This window comes from Galeopterus variegatus, unplaced genomic scaffold (genome assembly GCF_000696425.1).
Source record: "Galeopterus variegatus unplaced genomic scaffold, G_variegatus-3.0.2 Scaffold12, whole genome shotgun sequence".
Classification (NCBI taxonomy): domain Eukaryota; kingdom Metazoa; phylum Chordata; class Mammalia; order Dermoptera; family Cynocephalidae; genus Galeopterus; species Galeopterus variegatus.
Window position 1 is genome coordinate 933,830 of NW_007726123.1, and position 19,405 is coordinate 953,234.

The 19,405-nt window shown below is 40.0% G+C and overlaps 1 pseudogene; it reads right to left on the bottom strand.

The window, feature by feature from the left end:
- Nucleotides 1-17,525: 17,525 nt before the first annotated feature.
- On the bottom strand, nucleotides 17,526-19,405 carry LOC103607713 (annotated as a pseudogene).

A 19,405-nucleotide genomic window follows, 5' to 3' on the forward strand; every position in this document is an offset into this window, starting at 1 on the left:
AGATCCAGTTTACATAAGCTTTTCAATCCAGGTATATGTTGGCAAACTAATATTTTTAGCTTAAAAATATATTTAGCTTAAAAATGAAGGCAGATGTGTCAATTTTATTGCAATGTTGCAAATGACTGATCAGAGCTTCCCAGTTCCATTCTTATCAACCCTGTGTCTCCTTAAGACACGGGAACTTTAGGTCGTGAAACACTGCTCTAAAGCAGTGAGCTACCTAGACCTGATTCATTGCTTCTCTGTGACACATGTCTAGACACACATTTCAGAAGGTCACAATTTTAAATAACAGTGATTAAGAGCAGCTAACTATGCAGACCCTGGTCAAGCACCACACCTCAAACTGAGGTAGGACAAAATAAAGGACGTGCAGCGAAGTCCTACCTGCATCTGACTCTCAGAGAAATGTTGGAGTGGCTGCAATAACTCTAGGAACTGCCTCCCATTTCAGCCCAGGGTTTCAGCAGAACCCCCTGTCACAGGCCACACTTCTCTCTCCCAGTATACAGCCAGGCATCCTTACCTTTAGACACAGCCCACCCACACTGGATTTGCCACTTCCTCACAGGACTACTCATTGGGTATGGAAGGGTGGTCGCCTGCATTCTCAGAAATTCATTTCAGCACCTCCCATGTTACTTATAAGCATGTGCTTATGACAGTCACTAGTTCTTTTTTTTCTTCTGGACTGTTGTCTGCATCTTTATTTTTAGTGTATCTAAATGCGTGTGTGTGTGTGTGTGTGTGTGTGTGTGTGTGTGTGTGTGTGTGTGTGTGTGTGTGTGTGTGTGTGTGTGTGTGTGTGTGTGTGTGTGTGTGTGTGTGTGTGTGTGTGTGTGTGTGTGTGTGTGTAGATACAGATACAGATACGTAGATGCCAAGCAGAAGCAAAATCCACAATGTATCATATTCTAAGTCCCAGTAGTTCCCTGCAAGTCAGACTTCAAGGACTTATATCTTTCTACTTCTTTGTCACACAATGCTTTCCATACCGTGATTATCAATTATTAACTCCATAACCTGAACAATGACAATTTATGCTTGTCAGGCCCTAGGCTAGTGCTTTATATGTATTCATTTATTTAATCTCTCCAAGGTAATGACTCATCTCTCCAGTTTATGAAAAAACTGAGATTCAAGGAGGTTAAATAATTTACTTGTTCAAAGATGCACATGTGACAAGTAGGATTGAAGCCCAAGTCTATCAGGCTGCAAACTCATACCCTCTTCACAAAGCCAAGTTGCTTCCTAAAGATCTTTACCGATTACCTTCATACATTTTGTCCAACCATCGCTATCTGACGTTAGTACTTTCTTCCTTACTAACAAATCCCTATGTTTGCTTAGGTTTAGGGCACATGTAATTCAGGGAAGGCGGGCTCCAGGCCCTACCCCAGCTCCAAAGCCTCATCAGCTGTTGCCATTCCATTTTCCTTTTCCTTTCCATGGGATGGAGTTAGACATGTGATCCACTTCTGTCCAGTAAAAGATAAGAAAAACATCTACTGAGTCCTTCTGGGAAATGTTTTCTTCTGATGAAAAGATGGAGCTTTAACCAGAGAAATTCTTTTGTCCTTACATTTTTTTCCTGTTTGCAACACTCACGTGTGAGAAGGTAATATCAAGAGCTGCCACAGCCATTTAGTAACCATGAGGTGACACACCAAACAAAGGGCCACATGCTGAGGATGACAGAGTAGAAGGACAGAAAGAACCGGGACCTCAATAGTATGATTGAACCAACTCTGAAACCAGATACCTGTAGATTTCATGCAATGGGAAATAATTACTTTGATTACTTACATCCTCATTACTGACATAATCTTTCACATACAGCTGAATGTATGCTAATTGACATCACTTACATTCCTAGATAGCTTCAGAAATTAAATTGCATGATTATTTGGCAAGGAAATATAGGCAGGCAAACGCACACACACATACAGTTTTATACATTCTGAAGATTTATCATAGGGAATTCAAATGACACAACACAGTAAGAAGAGGAAAGAAGAAGCAGTTCAACTGAGTGACTCTTCAATGACTGTCTCCAATTTTCATTCCAATGACTTCTCATGGCTTCTCTGAGTGATTCCCTGTCTCACTGATTGTTGACTTCCCTCCCCTCCCCCACCCAGATTCCTTATGTGTCTGTCACTGCCAATTCAAATCCACTGTTAAAGCATTAAGCTTTTTTCTCCTCCACACCTCTGTTTCTTGAAACCCTTTCTTATGATCAGTCCTTTTGTAGGACTGATTTTGTAATATCTATACCTGATTCAGCCATCCATTCGGGGTAATGACTTTCCATCCTAGAACCATGCATGGTCCAATTTGTCTGTAATCTCACTGAGAAGACTCTGGTGCTGGTAAACACTACCACTAGTTTCTCGAAATCTGGATTTGGCCACATTTCGGCACTATGCCAAGGTTGAGTCGATTCATTGATAAGCTCTCCAACCCCTGCAGAGATCCTACAGCTACTTAGAGCCTGGGGGGGAAAATCAGTGGTGCTCAAAGTGCTAGTTTTAAACAGCTCACATTTACGCAAGCTATGCTGAATGGTTTTGTGGCCACTGAGGTATGAATGTGGTTTCCTGTCTTTGAGATCGTAGGCAAGCATGGCATCATTGGCTGTAATGTTTGAAGACCAATCTTTATTTTATTTTTATTTTTATTTATTTTTTGTCTTTTTTCCGTGTCCGGCAACGGATCGCAACCCTCAGTGTCACCCCCGTACCGGACCGGGACCGGCAACGGGATCGCAACCCTCGGTGTTGCCCCCGTGCCTCGCTCAGCCAGTGAGCGGGAACCGTGAAGACCAATCTTTAACATCTGATCACATTTTGTTTATTATTTGAGTGTTCTTGGACCATGTGATCGGACTATCAATAAAATAAGATAATATATGAAAAAAACCCTATACCATTGTTATGCATTAAACCTACTGCCACTTTTGATATCTCCTACTATACCCTAAATTTTCAATCAATCATGTTTAACTTTTTTCTTTTAAAATTCACAGCAATGTAAAGTTTGAACATCTTTCCTCGTAATTTCCAGTATTGCTTCTCAGTCATCACCTTTAAATCTCTAAGCCCTTAACTAAACTCTGTATAATTCCCAACTCTGAGAAACCACCTCCTCTTTTCTTCACATTCCCACTGGATTCACATTTTTTTATTTCCCCTTTCAAGGGCCTACAGCTGTGTTTTTTGACACAGTTGTCAGATTTTATCTTAACTCCAGTGACCTTTGCTCTCATTTTTATTTCATTCACATCATCATAACATTCCTGATGAATCCCCAGTATAAACCTGTGGCCTTTCGAATTTCTTCAACAATCCAGGGGGTTTAGCTTTCCTCCTCTTCACTGGTAATTCCTGGTTCATCTTGAGCATAAAGAAGAAGACTCCTCTCTTGCCTTTGGCTCATCTTGGCATTCGATTCCTTCACCCCAGACAGAGCACAATCTTTGGAAAACAGCTCATGTTGCTGACACACGAGAGAGAGAGAACAGGGGAAGGTAGGGGTCCACCCTCATTACTGGAATGTGGGCAGATGCCCAGGAAACACTTAGCGCTTGTTACCCTCTTGGGAAGAACCAGAATAGAACTGCTTCTGCCCCTAGTGCACACATTCTTTCATTTATTCATTCAACAAATAATCAGTGATTCCGGGTTTGGCCTATGAATAGAGATGATGAGCAAAACAGACATGGTCTCATGACGCCTATAGTCCAAAGGAGAACCAGGAATAAATAGATAATCATAAAAATAACCATAGAAATGATGAGAATGTGACAAAATCTGTTACGGAAAAGGAGAGGCCAAGGGAGAGTTAAGCAGAGGTATCTAATTTAGATTGAGGATTTAGAAAAGGCTGGCCTATGGAAGGGATGCTAAAGGGATTGGCCAGGAAAACCCTGGGAGGGAAAGTACGACTGAGACAAAATAGCTCATACCGAAGCCCTAAAGCAAGAGAGAGCTCATAGATTGGAGTAACTGCAAGAAGGCCACTGTGGCTGAAGAGTGGTGAGAAAGGGAGAGAGCGGTGTGGCCTGTGGCTGAACAGGTGGGAGGAAGGCTGGTCGTGGAGGGCCTTGTGAGCCACATAATGAGTTTTGATTCAGCAGAACAGGAACGTGGTCTGATTTGCATTTTTAAACATTCAGTCTGATTGCAGAGTGTTTGAGTGGAGCAAGAGTGGAAACAGAGAAACAGGTAGAAGGCTGTTTGAGTAATGCAGGCAAAAGATGACATGGCTGCTCGTCTGTGGTGCTACTGGAGAACTTGGCAAGCAATGGCCACTTTTAAGAAATATGTATAGGAATAATTATTGTTGATTATTCAATTAATAGGATCTGGGGATCAGGAGAAGTGGGGAGTCAAGGACAACTCCAAAATTCCTAGACCAAAAAACTGGATGGGTAGAAGTGTCATTTAGCAAGATGGGGAAGAAGTGAGAAGAAAAACAATTGCAACAGTAAAAGCTAAGTGTTCCATTTTTAAATATGTTTATTTTAAGATACTGTGTGATATCTAAGCAATTGGGCCTGGAACTCAGCAAGTAACTATGGACTGGGGACATTAATTTTGGAGTCAATGGAGAATCTACAGTATTTATGGGCTTAGGAGAATATAAAATCTCTTAGGAGAGTATAGACCAAGAAGAAATTTTACAATTGATGCCTGAAAGACCCCATCATTTAGTGTTGGGCCAGAGAAGGGGAAATCTGCAAAGGAGATTAAAAACCAGCTTTTATAAAAGTAATAAAACCCAAAAGAGTCTCTAGTAGTAGATTCCAGAAAGTAAGTTTTTCAGATGGTCCATCTTCCTAGCATTTCAGAGGGCCAGATATTGAGACAGGAAGAAGAAAAAAAAAACCACCATTGTCCTCCACAATCATCAAAAAACCAAAGTATTATAGATGGTAGAGGTTAAATTAGTATTTGGATCAATCTGCTATCCAATTGGAGATATACAAAAGGAATTCAATCAGCATCCAAGTGGATTGGTGACATCAGTGAAGATGGCAGAGTAGGGACCTTGAGGGGCCCCTTCCTGCACAGAAATACCAAAAAATCTAGGATAAAAAAACTGTCAAGATCACCCTTACTGGAACTCTGGAAGAAAGGCAAAATGTTTACAGCAACGAAGAGAACATTTAAGCAGGAGAACGGTCACTAGGACAAGAGCTTTGTGGCATTTTGACTTACCCGTTTCCCACTTGCTCACTGGCATGACGGTGGTCTTCAAGATGGCAGCCTGGATCCCCAGGATGAATACATGGTCCTGGAGGAAGGAGAGAAAACCTTGTTCCCAGGAGTCCCATTTGCTTTGACCTGTGGGTTCTCTGAATAACAGTCTGCCTCTGTACTGACTAATGTATTAGTCCCTTTCTGTTGCTTATAACAGAAATACTTGGAACTGGGTCACTTATAAGAAACTGAAATTTATTTTTTACAGTTTCAGAAGCTGGAAGTCCAATGTCCTGGGAATACAGCTGGTGAAGGCTTTCTTTGGTGGTGACTTCAGTGATGGCAGGGAATCACGCTGAGAAATGGCGGAGGAGACAGAGAGAGAGAGTTCCTCATGCGCTCTCTTTTTAATGCCCTCAGAACTACACACAATATTCCAAAAATGGATCAATCCACTCATGAGGGTGCAGTCCTCACAATCCAATTACCTCTCCAAGGCCCCACCTTTCAATTACCGTGATAGAATTTCCTACCCTCAACAGTTCCAGTAGGAATTAAGCTTCTAAGATATTAGCTTTGGGAGACACAGTTCAATCAATCTACAGCATTCCATCCCTGGCCTCCAAAGTTCATATCCTCCTCACAGGTAAATACATTTATTCCATCTCCAAAGTCTTAACTAATTTCAACTCAAAAGTCCAAAGTCTCAAGGTCCCATCCGTGAAATCAAAATGAGTTGTCTACTTCCAAGATACAATGGTGGGACAAACATAGGGTACAAATTCCCATTCAAAAAGGGAGAAATAAGCCAAAAGAAAAGTGTAACAGGTCCCAAACAAATCTGAAACCCAGGAGGTCAGGCATTAAATCTCAAAGCAGGCAAATCATGTACTTTGACTCTATGTTCAATGTCCTCTGCATGCTGGTGCAGGGCTTGGATCCCCAAGTCCTCAGGCATCTCTGCTTCTATAGCTTTCCTGATCTGAGGTGAAGCTTCAGCTCTCACAGGCTGGTATTGCATGCTGGTAGCTCCACAATTCTGGGGTCTCTATGGCAGTCCCACTCCGACAGCTCTACTAGACATGGCCTTAGTGGGGTTTTTCTGTTGCAACTCCAACCCCACATTTCCTCTTGGCATTGCTCTAGCAAAGGTGATATGCGGTGACTCCACCCCAACAACAGATCTCTTCCTGGGCCCCCAGGCTTTTCCATACATCCTTTGAAATCGGGGTGGAGGCTCCCAAGCCTCCACAGCTCTGGCATTCTGCGAGCTGCAGATCTAACACCACGTGGATGCTCTCTACTTCTCTACCACATGACCAGGCTTCAAATTTTCCAGATCTTTACACTCTCCTTCCCTTTTAATTATACATTCTGGCTTTTTGTCATACCTTTTCTACCATAATTCAGCACAGGCTGTTGCAAGTAGCCATGCAGCTTCCTGAATATTTTGCTGCTTACAAATTTCTTCTGCAAAATACCATGGGTCAGCATGTTTAAGTTCCACATTCCATAAACTTTTTGGCATGAAGAGAATGCAGCCAAGTTCCTTGCCAGTTCATAACAAAGGTAATCTTTGCCCCAGTTTCCAGTAAGTCTCTTCTCATTTATATCTGAGATCTCAGTATGGCCTTTACTGTCCATATTTTTATTAGCATTCTACTTACATCATTTAACCAGTCTCTAAGAAGTTCCAAACTTTCCCTGGTTTTCTTGTCTTCTAAACTCCCTCCAGCAGCTAGGCTTTTTCTAGTCTCCTCCCTCAAATTCTTCCAACCTTTGCCCATTACCCAGTTCCAAAGCCACTTCTACATTTTCAAGTATCTGTTATAAGCAACACTCCACTCCTCAGTACCAGTTTTCTGTATTGGTCCATTGCTGTTGCTTATAACAAAATACCTGCAACTGGGTGATTTGTAAGAAAATGAAATTTATTTCTTACAGTTTCAAAGGCTGGGTAGTCCAAAGTCCAGGGAACACATCTGGTGAGAGTCTTGATGGTGACAGCAGTGACCCAGGGATCTCACATGACAGAAAATGGCAGAGGAGAGATGGAGATAGTTCCTCATGCGCTCTCCTTTTCAAGCCCTCAGAGCTATGCCCACTATTCCAAAAACGGATCAATCCACTCACAAGGGTGCAGTCCTCTCCTTGCAATCCAATCACTGCTCAAAGGCCACACCTTTAATTACCATAATAGGATTTCCTACCCTCAACATTTATAGTGGGAATTAAACTTCTAATATACAAACTTTGAGGGACACAACTAAATCAATCCACAGCACCTAACTTTAAACTCTCTCAGGGTGGACATTCCTCAAAAACACCGAAAACCAAATGAACAAGCTGCTGCCACCCAAGACAAAAATCAACAACTGAAGTGTAGTGGATTGAATTATGTCCCCCCAAAACTCACTGGAGCTTGAATTGTGTCCCCCACATTCTACATATTAGAAACTTAGCTCCCACTGTGACTGTTAAGAGGGTGGGAAATCCTATTATGGTAATTGAAAGGTGGAGCCCTGAAGAGGTGATTAGATTGTAGGACCCTGCAGTAGTGAATGGATTAAAAATGGTGGTCGGGGCATGGTTCTGAGGGCTTTAAAAGAGGAGGGTATGTCTTTCTTGCTCACTCTACTCTCTCTGCTTCCACCATTTTGCAATGTGAGAGCCCTGGATTGCTGTCACCACCACCAGATGGACTTTGGACTTCCCAGCCTCAGAAACTGTAAGCAATAAATTTCATTTTCTTTATAAATCACCTAGTTTCAGGTATTCTGTTATAGCAACACAAAAAGGACTAATACATGAGGCAAACAATAGACATGACAAAAGCTGGGGAGAAAAATTAGGAGAGTGAGACTCTGGGGAATAAGGGCTTTGAAAAGCTCCTGAGTATATTACCAGGCCCAAGTCCAGCTGCCTGTCCCCTTTCAAAAGCAAATTACTCAAAAGTCACATGCTGGTGAAAATGGAAGTCTGCTTTTATTCAGATACTGGTGACCTGAGGAGAGATGCTGGGCTAACCCATCTCTCCAGTAAAGCTGAAGGAGAACGGCCAGACTAAACCTATCTCCAAGACTCAGATTTACTGAGGAGTTTTTAAAGAGGGGGTTGAGGGAATGGAATGTTGGAAACGAAATTCAGAGGGGAGGGAGGGGATATGAGCTGTGGGGGCCCCGCGCAAGGAGCCAGGTGCAAGGTCTCACCAAAGCTCCGTCTTGTTTTTGCTCCCATCCTTGCTATTATCTAAGGGTCCTGCTGGAGGAGTTGAATTAGTCATAGCTTTATTGATGTCTTCCTTGGTTTCCCAGGATCTGGATAGTACATGCAAGTCTACAGCTCCAGGCTGACTGGAAAGTAATTTTACATTCATGTAAATAATGTTATCTTGCTCCATAACCAAGGTTCAAAATATCAAATAACCTTGGAAAGAGGGAACTCAGAGAAATACATACCAAGAAAAAAACTGTGTCCTTTTAATATCTTTTAGAGCCCATGTGGTTTTAGGTCCCAATGTGGCTTTAGTCCTGCTCACTCCAACAAGTATACCAAGGAATCTAGAAATCTATGTGCATGCCCAGACGACTTTTCTGGTGAATAATGTCAAACATTTAAAGAGTTAATATCAATCCTTCTCAAAAAAATAAAAAAGAAATAATTCCTAACTCATTCCATCAAGTCAGCATTACCCTGATACCAAAGCCAATGACATTACAAGAAAGGAAAACTGCATACCAGCATTCCTTAGAAAGATCAATGCAAAAATTGTCAACGAAATTCCAGCAAACAGTCCAGCAGCATATTCGAAGGATTATACATTATGATCAACTGGGATTTGTCCAAGGACTGTAAGGGTGGTTCCACTTACAAAAATCAATCAGTGTAATACACCACATAAATGGAAGGGAGAAAAAAATCACACAACCATCTCAATTGATACAGAAAAAAAAAAAAAAGCATTTGACAAAGTCCAATACTTTTTTATGATTTAAAATACTCTCTCTCTCTCTCTCTCTCTCAATAAAATAGAAAAGAAATGAATCTCCTCAGCATGGTAAAGGGCATTTATGAAAAACCCTCAGCTAATATCATATTCAATGGTGAAATCTTCTCCCGAGGATCAGCAACAAGACAAGCATGCCCTCTTTTGCCACTATTATTCAACATTGTACTGGAAATTCCAGCCAGGGCAATTAGGCAAGAAAAATAAATAAAAGGCCTTCGAATTGGAAAAGAAGAAGTAGAATTATCTTTATTTGTAGATGCCATGATCCCATATACAGAAAGTCCAAAAGAATCCACAAAAAATTTGTTAGAACTAAGAAACAAGCTTAGCAAAGTTACAGGATACAAAAGCAACATGCAAAAATCAGTTATATTTCTATACACTAAGAATGACCAACCCAAAATAAAAATTTGAAAACAATTCAATTTATAGAAGCATCAAAAAGAAAATACTTAAGAATATATTTAATACAAGAGGTATAAGAACTATACACTGAAAACTATAAATCATTGCTGAAAGAAACTGAAGTAGACACAAATAAATAAAAGACATTCTGTGCTCATGAATTGTAAAACTTAATATTGTTAAGATGGAAATACTCCCCAAAGTAATTCCCAGATTCAGTGCACCCCCTATCAAAATCCCAGAAGCTTTTTTTTTTCTTTTTTCAGAAATAAAAAAGCCGATCCTAAAATTTGTATGAAATCTCAAGGGACCCAGATTAACAAAAATAATCTTGGAAAAGAACAAAATTTGAGGACTCGCACTTCTGAATTTCAAAACTTACTACAGAGCTACAGTAATCAAAATAGTGTGTTACTGGCACAGGGATGGATATATAGACGAATGGAATAAAACCAAGATTCCAGAAACAAACTCATACACTTATGATCAATTGATTTTTACAAGGGTGCCAAGACCACCATTCAATGAGGAGAGAATAGTTTTTCTTTCTTTTTTTTTTTTTTTTCTTTTTTCTGACCGGTAAAGGGATTGCAACCCTCGGCACGGTGTTGTCTGCACCATGCTCAGCCAGTGAGTACACCGGCCATCCCTATATAGGATCCGAACCCATGGCCTCGGCGCTACCAACACACACTCTCCTGAGTGAGCCACGGGGCTGGCCTGAGAGAATAGTTTTTCTAAAAAATGATGCAGGGACACGTGGACACCCACATATGATAAAATGAAGTTGGACACCTACCTCATACCATATACAGAAATTAACTCAAAATGGATAAAAGACCTAAATGTAAGAACTACAACTATAAAACTCAGAATGAAACATATGGAAAAATCTTCATAACCTCAATTTGGCAATGGTTTCTTAAATATGACACCAAAAACACAAGTAACAAAAGAAAAAATAGAAAAATTGGACTTAAAATCAAAAACATTTTTGTATCAAAGGACATTGTCAAGACAGTAAAAAAGACAATGCACAGAATGGGAGAAAATATTTGCAAATCAAATATCTGATAAGAGTCTAGCATCAGAATATACAAAGAACACTTACAACACAATATCAAGACAAACAACTTAATTAAAAACTGAACAAAGGACTTGAGTAGACATTTCTCCAACAAAGATATATGAATGGCCAACTAGCATATGAAAAGATGTTCAGCATCATTAGTCATTACAAGAATACAAATCAAAACCACAATGAGGTACCACTTCATACTCACTACTTGGGCTAAAATAAAAAAGATAGATAATAGCAAGTATTGACAAGGATATGGAAAAATCGAAACCTTCATATGTTGCTGGTGAGAATGCAAAATGGTGCAGCCGCTATGGAAAACAGTTTGGTAGTTCCTCATTATGTTAAACATAGAATTACCATATGACACAGCAATTCTATTCCTAGGTATATACCCAAAAGAATTGAAAACAGGTGTTCAAATAAAAACTTGTACATGGATGTTCATGACAACTCTATTTATAATAGCCCAAAGCAACCCAAATGTCCATCAACAGATGAATAGTTTAAAAAGGGTGAGAAAGAAAAATGGCCTGAACAATCTGAGCTGTGTGAAGTCTGCAAAACTTGTATGAACATGAAGCTTCAGTCATGTCCCCCTCACCCAAGTTTGGGATAATTGCTAAATTGCACATTTCAGTAAGTTTCCAGACTAGTTGCTGCTACCAACAGGTATAAACTGTCCAATTATTATCACAGGTTTTACAATGTGATCCTCACCCTTTTCTTTGTTGCAATGTTTCTGAAATTTATGATGTAACGAACAATGTATAGCCAACCAGCAGCTTATGTTATTTTAGTAAACAATATAAATTCTTGGCAAACAGCTTTGGAACTGATCTCTTCTCCTTCCTTTAAAAGTCTGTAACAGCTGCCAAGCAGAGCACATATTCAGGACAGCTTGAGTTTGTGTTTCCTGGGCTGCAATTCTAAACTTTTGCCCAAATAGACTCATTGTTTTATATATATATATATACACACACACACATATATTTTGCCCCATTTTCTTTCTTTAGGTTGACATGTAGTATATCCATAAAATGGAACATTACTCAGCTGTGAAAAGGAATGAAGTAGCGATTCATGCTACAACATGAATGAACCTTGAAAACATTATGCTAAGTGAAAGATGCCAGATGTAAAAGGCCATATATTACATGATTCCATTTAGATGAGATATTCAGAACAGTATATCCATAGAGAAAGAAAATATAGAGAAACCAACATTATTGGTTGCTAGGGACAGAGGAGAGGGGAGAATGGAGAGTGACTGTTTAAAGGATACAAGGTTTCCCTTTGGGATGTTGACTTTTTCCGGAATTTGATAGTGGTAATGGTTGCACAACACCGTGAATACACTTAATGCCTCTGAATCATGCACTTTAAAATTTAAAATAGTAAGTTTTATGTTATGTGTATTTTACCACTGTAATGGATTGAATTATGTCTCCCCAAAGCTCACCGGAACTTGAATTGTGTCCCCCAAGTTTTATGTATTAGAAACTTAGCCCCCACTGTGACTGTTAAGAGGGTGGGAAATACTATTATGGTAATTGAAAGGTGGAGCCTTGAAGAGGTGATTAGATTGTAGGGCCATGCCACAGTGAATGGATTAAAAATGGTGGTCAGGGGCGTGGTTCCGAGGGCTTTAAAAGGAGAGGAGAGTCTGCCTTCTGCTCTCTCTGCTTCCACCATCTTGCAATGTGAGATCCCTGGGTCACTGTTGCCACATCAGATGGACTCTGGACTTCCTGGCCTCAGAAATTGTAAGCAATAAATTTCATTTTCTTTATAAATAACTCAGTTTCAGGTATTTTGTTATAAGCAACACAAAACAGACTAATACGACCACCAAAACAAAAACACAACCACCATCCAAGTGAACAGAAAGTGCTTCTAAGGTAAACATGCTTTATTTATTGGCAAATCGTTTCTAGACTCATCACTTCTCCTGGTACGAGGATGACCAAGCAGAAATAAAACAAAACAAAACATGATGCTTACACACACAATGCTTAATTATGAAAAGGGAGCATCATCTATACAACTGAGATACTGTTAGGGTTGAATCCCACCCCCATACACACAATTTATATGTTGAAGCTTTAATGCTCAGAATGTGATTGTATTTGGAGACAGGGCCTTTAAGGGGATGATTAAGTTAAAAGGAGGCTGTTAGGGTGAGCCATAAGCCAACTTGACTGGCATCCTTATAAGAAGAGGAAATTTGGACACACAAGGAGACACCAGGGATGTGTGAAGACACAGTGAGAGGATTCATCTGCAAACCAAGTAGAGAGGCCTCAGAAGAAATCAAACACGCAGACACCTTGATCTTAGACTTCCAGCCTCCAGAACAGTAAGAAAAGAAATTTCTGTTGTTTAAGCCGCCCCGTGTGTGGCAGCCCTAGCAAGCTAATACAGATGCACAGAGCTGAAAGTGACTTAATGTAGAATCCACAAAAAAAAAAATTTTAGAAAACTATTTGGCAACCTGAATAGAAGGCAGGGGTACCTAGATTAAGTGAAAGAGAAGTAAAAGACATGAGGAGAGAAAACAATTACATGAAAAGATAATGCAATGGGATAAGGAAGGAGAACAGGAAACTAAAATGCATTATCAGAATTGAAATCTTCATTGTGAACAGTCAACATCAAGCCAACACCATAGGAAATGGTATCAGTGACACAATATATAAATGTGGGAATTATTCCAGACTGTGGAAGAAGACAAAAATAGGAAAATGGTGAATTAGAGATTGTCAGTATAAACGATAGCAAATGGAGACTTAGAAGTGTGAGGCTTCCTCAGGAAGAAACCAAGCCAATAAAACTGAAGCAATAACCACTTAAATCAACTAACTTCCTGGTTGAGAAATTTCCAAATACAAAGATTGGAGGTCAATAAAAGCAAAACCAAATCTAGTTTGTTCCCGGCAAAAATTTCAAAGCACAAGGATAGACGGAAAAGAAAAAAAGTCTGAAACATCCAAGCCCAAAACAGTTAACCTTTTAAATTCTTATTGGATAGGATCACTTACTGTGTTTTTATTTTTATTTTTATTTTTTTGTCTTTTTCGTGACCGGTAAGGGGATCGCAACCCTTGGCTTGGTGTCGCCCCGCGCCGCGCTCAGCCAGTGAGTGCACAGGCCATTCCTATATAGGATCCGAACTGCGGCGGGAGCGTCGCTGCGCTCCCAGCACTGCACTCTCCCGAGTGCGCCATGGGGCCGGCCCTTACTGTGTTTGATAATCTTTTTTTTTTTTTAATTACTGGGGCCGTTATAATGAAAACTTGGTAGCAATGATTAAATAATATTTTAGTCTATTGCAAATGTACAATCCTGTCTTTGCTCAGGGAATCACTAAGCAGTGACACTTTTCATATTCAAGCAGATAAACAGTTGCTTAGTGCAGAATAAATGAGGGGTTTTACTGCCAAGGAAACAGAAATGATATTTTGTATCTTTAAAACCCATATTAAATGACTTGTTAATTAGGAAAGACTAATAAACCACCACTGGCAGATATAATCAGTTCTCAAGCCCTCTCAGTGTGTTCCGTATTGGAATTGTGAATGGCCCTGTGATAAAGATAAACATCTGCTGTAGATGTTTGCATGGGTTAGCTTTGGCTGCATACCCACCACCCCAAAACTTGGTGGCTTAAAACAACCACCATTTTATTTGCTGATGTAGGAAGGAAAAGGTAATATCTTTTCCTCACGCATCACAAGGTTCATGACTGACACAAAAGACAGGTTAACAAGGGAAAAGCCTACAAGTTTACTTAATATAAGTCTTTTGTGACATGGGAGCCTTCAGAAATGAAGAGCCACGATCCAAGGAAAATTGTGTGTTTTTACAGACAGCAGTGGATTAGTGTGATCGGAGGACTAAGGGTATGATCTAATGGTAATAAACTGTGGGAACTTAGCAAGGCCTGTTTGTTCAGACTCTTGTCTTCTGAGTATGAGAATAAGGGACTCTGACCTACTGACTTATAAAATAAGGGCTTTCTGACCTACTTTCAGGAGAGAAAGGCAGAAGATCAGAGTGACCTTCCCGCTTCTGCAGTTTTCTCAGTTTCTTTCAGTTTAAAATACTCAGTATGTCTGGGCCGGCCCGGTGGTGCACTGCTACAGTGCGCCGCTTGGGAGCGCGGCGGCCCTCCCGCAGAGGGTTCGGATCCCACATACAGACCGGTTCCCGCTCACTGGCTGAGCGAGGTGTGGGCGCAGCACCGAGGTTTGCGATCCCGTTGCCGGTCCCGGTCCGGTACGGGCGCGACACTGAGAGTTGCAATCCGTTGCCGGACACGAAAAAAGACAAAAAGGAAAAAAAAAAAATACTCAGTATGTCAAGATGCCATATTTGGGGGGGTTGTGTTCTAAACCCCAACACTGACAATTCTGTGGGTTAATTGAGGTGGGGTCTCACTGTAAATCACACATGTGGCAGCAGACATCTGGCAACACTGTGGGTTAATTGAGGTGGGGTCTCACTGTAAATCACACATGTGGCAGCAGACATCTGGCAACACTGTGGGTTAATTGAGGTGGGGTCTCACTGTAAATCACACATGTGGCTGCAGACATCTGGCAACACTGTGGGTTAATTGAGGTGGGGTCTCACTGTAAATCACACATGTGGCTGCAGACATCTGGCAACACACCTGGGGCTGGGTGGTCTGAGATGGCTTCATGGGTGGTTTGGTGCTGGCAGCAACAGGTCTCCAGCAACCTACCGTAGACTTATGAAGGCAGCATTCCAAGAGGGCAAGCACCAATGTACTCCTTTTTAAGCCTGACCACTGTCCAAAAGAAGTCACATGTCCAAACCCATAGTCAATGTGGGAAGGAACTACACACAGAGCATGAATGCAGGGAGGCTTGTTCGTTACTAAAACAATTGACCACAAACTTCAACCACATGAACATGCTTAAATGATACAAATTTAGAAATTTATTCTAAGTAAACAATTAGATGTGTGCAAAAATGTTCATTCAAAGATGTTCTTCAAACCATTATTCACAATAATAAAAAATTAGAAATAGCCTAAATGCCCAAATATAGGAAGTTAGCCAAGCAAGCCTGTATAATGGAATAAAATACAACTATTTTTTTTTTTTAAATCACTGAATAGGGGCCGGCCCGTGGCTCACTCGGGAGAGTGTGGTGCTGATAACACCAAGGCCCCGGGTTCGGATCCCATATAGGGATGGCCGGTTCGCTCACTGGGTGAGCGTGGTGCTGACAACACCAAGTCAAGGGTTAAGATCCCCTTACCGGTCATCTTTAAAAAAAAAAAATAGTTGTATTTTATTCCATTATACAGGCTTGCTTGGGCAAATTCCTTTTTTTGGGCATTTAGGGATTTTTTAATTTTTTTTTTTTTAGTTTTTTTTTTTTTTTAAAAAAAAAAAATAGTTGTATTTTATTCCATTATACAGGCTTGCTTGGGCAAATTCCTTTTTTTGGGCATTTAGGGATTTTTTAATTTTTTTTTTTTTAGTTTTTTTTTTTTTTTAAAAAAAAAAAAAAAAAAAAAAAAAATCACTGAATAAAAGTATATTTATTGATATCAGAAAGTGCCTGAGATAAGCTTATGGTAATTTTTTTAGAAAACAGCCTGTAGTACATACAATGTTTTTGAAAAAATATATGTGTATAATATATGAAGACCCATAAACACACATCACGGGGAAAAAAAGACTGAATGGAATGTAATCTAAGTTGTAACAGTGATCAAAAGTATTACAATATGGACTCCGAAGTAAGACAGACCTGGATCTGAATAACTAGTAAGTAAACGTATCAATTATTTAACACTTCTGGGTCTCAGTTTTCTCAAATATAAATTAAAGCAGGAAGGACTGACTGCACAGGGTCATTGTGCCGATTAATAAAATCATGTTTGTAGAGCAGTGCTTGGCAAACTAAATGAAAGTTTGTTAGTATTACCCTGATTTGTTCAACAGGGAGTAATTTTTTCTTTTTTCTGCATTTTCTCCATTCTTCTTTGATGTGACTGAATTACTTTTATTTAATAACAAAACTAAAAAGAACAGCAAAAAAAAAATTGGGAGTAGTTACTGGCCTCAGGGATTTTGTTCAAAGGTTAAACAAGCCTCCCTACAGATAGAATTGAGCAAAGCCACAGTGCTGCAGCCCTGATCAGTAAAGAAAAGACTCTATTCAGAGAAAAGTTGGAGAAATGTTCCCCCCACCCCACCATCCACCCCTGCTTTGAGAAGCTGCCAGCCAGGAAGTGCTCCTGGTGCATCATAATGATGATAAAGCACAAAGTTCACATGAGACATTTACTTAACAAATGCCTGCTATCACACAGGAGTGCCACCAATAGCTGGAAAGTTAACCTGTGTTAGGCCAGATCTACTTCCCTATGGGCCATTTTCTGTGCCTACAACCAACCAACAGACAGCGATCTTCAAATTGGAAACAGAAAAATTTTCTTAACTGACCTAAAAATAAAACTAGCTGTTAAATTCATGTACTGTTGCTTAAAGAGTACTTACAAAACGATCTCATTTCAATGTTTTTTTGCAAAAGAGGTAGAAATTCAAAGTCCACAGATCTACTTTAATAAATAAGGTACTGATAAACATATTTATTAATTTTACAACATTATATTCATGTTGTAAATTTTTTAGAGCATTTTACATGAATTAATTTTCATCAGGCTTTCCATATTACTGACTAACATTTGTAGAAATTAACTGCAGTGAGAATGATTGGTAAAATTTTAACTTTCCTGTACTTTGAAAACTAATGTGGCTTCAGTGTAAATTTGTACATGTTTTTGTCAGTATATGAGCCAATTGAAGGCTTTTCCACCTTCCTTACATTTAGCATTTTTATCCAGTCGGAGTTTTTTTATGGTCTTGAAAGTAACTAGAACAAGCAAAGGCTTTACCATGTTGTTTACACTTACAGCGTTTTTCTCCACTGTGAGTCTTTTCATGCATTCGAAATGAACTGGGACAGTCAAAAGCTTTCTCACATATCTTACATTTCCAAAGTCCATCTCCAGTGTGCACTATCATGCATCTCTGAACATTTGCAAGAGAAATGGAGGCCTTCCCACATGTCTTCCATTCATAGGGTTTCTCTCCAGTGTGAGTTTTCTCATGTCTTCTACAGGAGCTGGAATGACAGAAGGGCTTCCCACATGTCTTATATTCACAGGGTTTCTCTCCAGTGTGAGTCCTTTCAGGCACTTGAAATGAACTGGGGCAGCCAAAGGCTTTCCCACAGACTTTACATTTATAAGGTCCATCTCCAGTGTGCACTATCATGTGTCTTTGAAGCTTTGCAGGAGAAATGAAGGCTTTCTCACATTCCTTACATTCACAGGATTTTTTCTCCATTGTGAGTCATTTCATGCATTTGAAATGAGCTGGGGCAGCCAAGGGCTGTTCCACATACCTTATGTTTGTAAGGCCCATCTGCAGTGTGTGTGATCTTGTGTCTTCATCTGGGAAAGAAATGGAGGCTCTCTCGCATTGTTCACATTCATAGGGCTTCTCTCCAGTGTGAACTCTTCCATAAGTTCTAACAGAATTGTAAAACCTGAAGGCTTTACCACACTGTTTACATTCATAGGGTTTCTTTCCAGTGTGAGTCTTTTCATGACTTTGAAAGGAGTGGAGATAAATGAAGGCTTCCCTGTTGCTTTGCCTCCCATGGATTTGTCACCCCTTTTCCCCTGGGTGATGGAGCCGCCAAAGATTACTCAAAGCTCATCTCTTCTGAGCAGTGAGAAGCCCCGAAAAGGGGTTAATCTCCTAGAATCCTCAACATAGAGGCATTCCATGCATTTGGGAAATTAACCACGAATTGGGGTTTTCTTCCTGCATTTATTCTCCAGACCACGAAGTTACAGGAAGAGAACGTAGGTGGGGTTTTTGCTAAGTACAGTTTAACAAGTTTAACAATAGAAGCTGGTAACATTCAGTAAGAAAAGCAAGGTGACCTTCCATAATGCAATTTGCAACAAAAGCTTGATTTTAGCAAACATTCTCTTACAGCAATTGCCCAGTATCTTTACATATCAATCAGTGACCTGTCTGTCTTTGAGCCAGCAACCTTGCTGTGTTACAGTTCTTTATCTTACAACAGAGACTATAGCCTGGGGAAAATTTCCTGTCCATTGCAAGTTCAATATTTGAAACTGAAAGGCTTTGGAAAACCAGGCCTGTGAAGTACATTTGCTTTATGCATGCTCCACACTTCCCCACATTGCTTACATTTAAATGGCTTCCCTCCATATTCCTGATTTTCATAGGATTTGTGTCCAATGTGAGATGGGATGTGCCTATTAAGGGACAATAAATGTATGAAAACTTTTTCACACAAATCACATTCACACAGCTTTACCCCTCAAGGATTTTTCTGGTTCAAATTAAGATTTGGAATCTGGCTCAAGGTTTCTCCACACTGAAGAATTTCTGTTAATTCACTGATGTTCTCTACAATATGATACCTTACCTTAGATTTCTGTTGTGATTTTTGTACTGATCTTTAATGTTCTGGTCTTCCCATTTTTTTTCCTTATAGAAACCAAGTTTGTAAAGATTTCCCCCATGACATCTCTGTAGACTTTTTTTCTGGGAATAATCCAGTATAGCCCCACTCCTCCAGTGTGAGGTTGACAGCCACATCCTCAAAGGCCTCTGAGTCCAT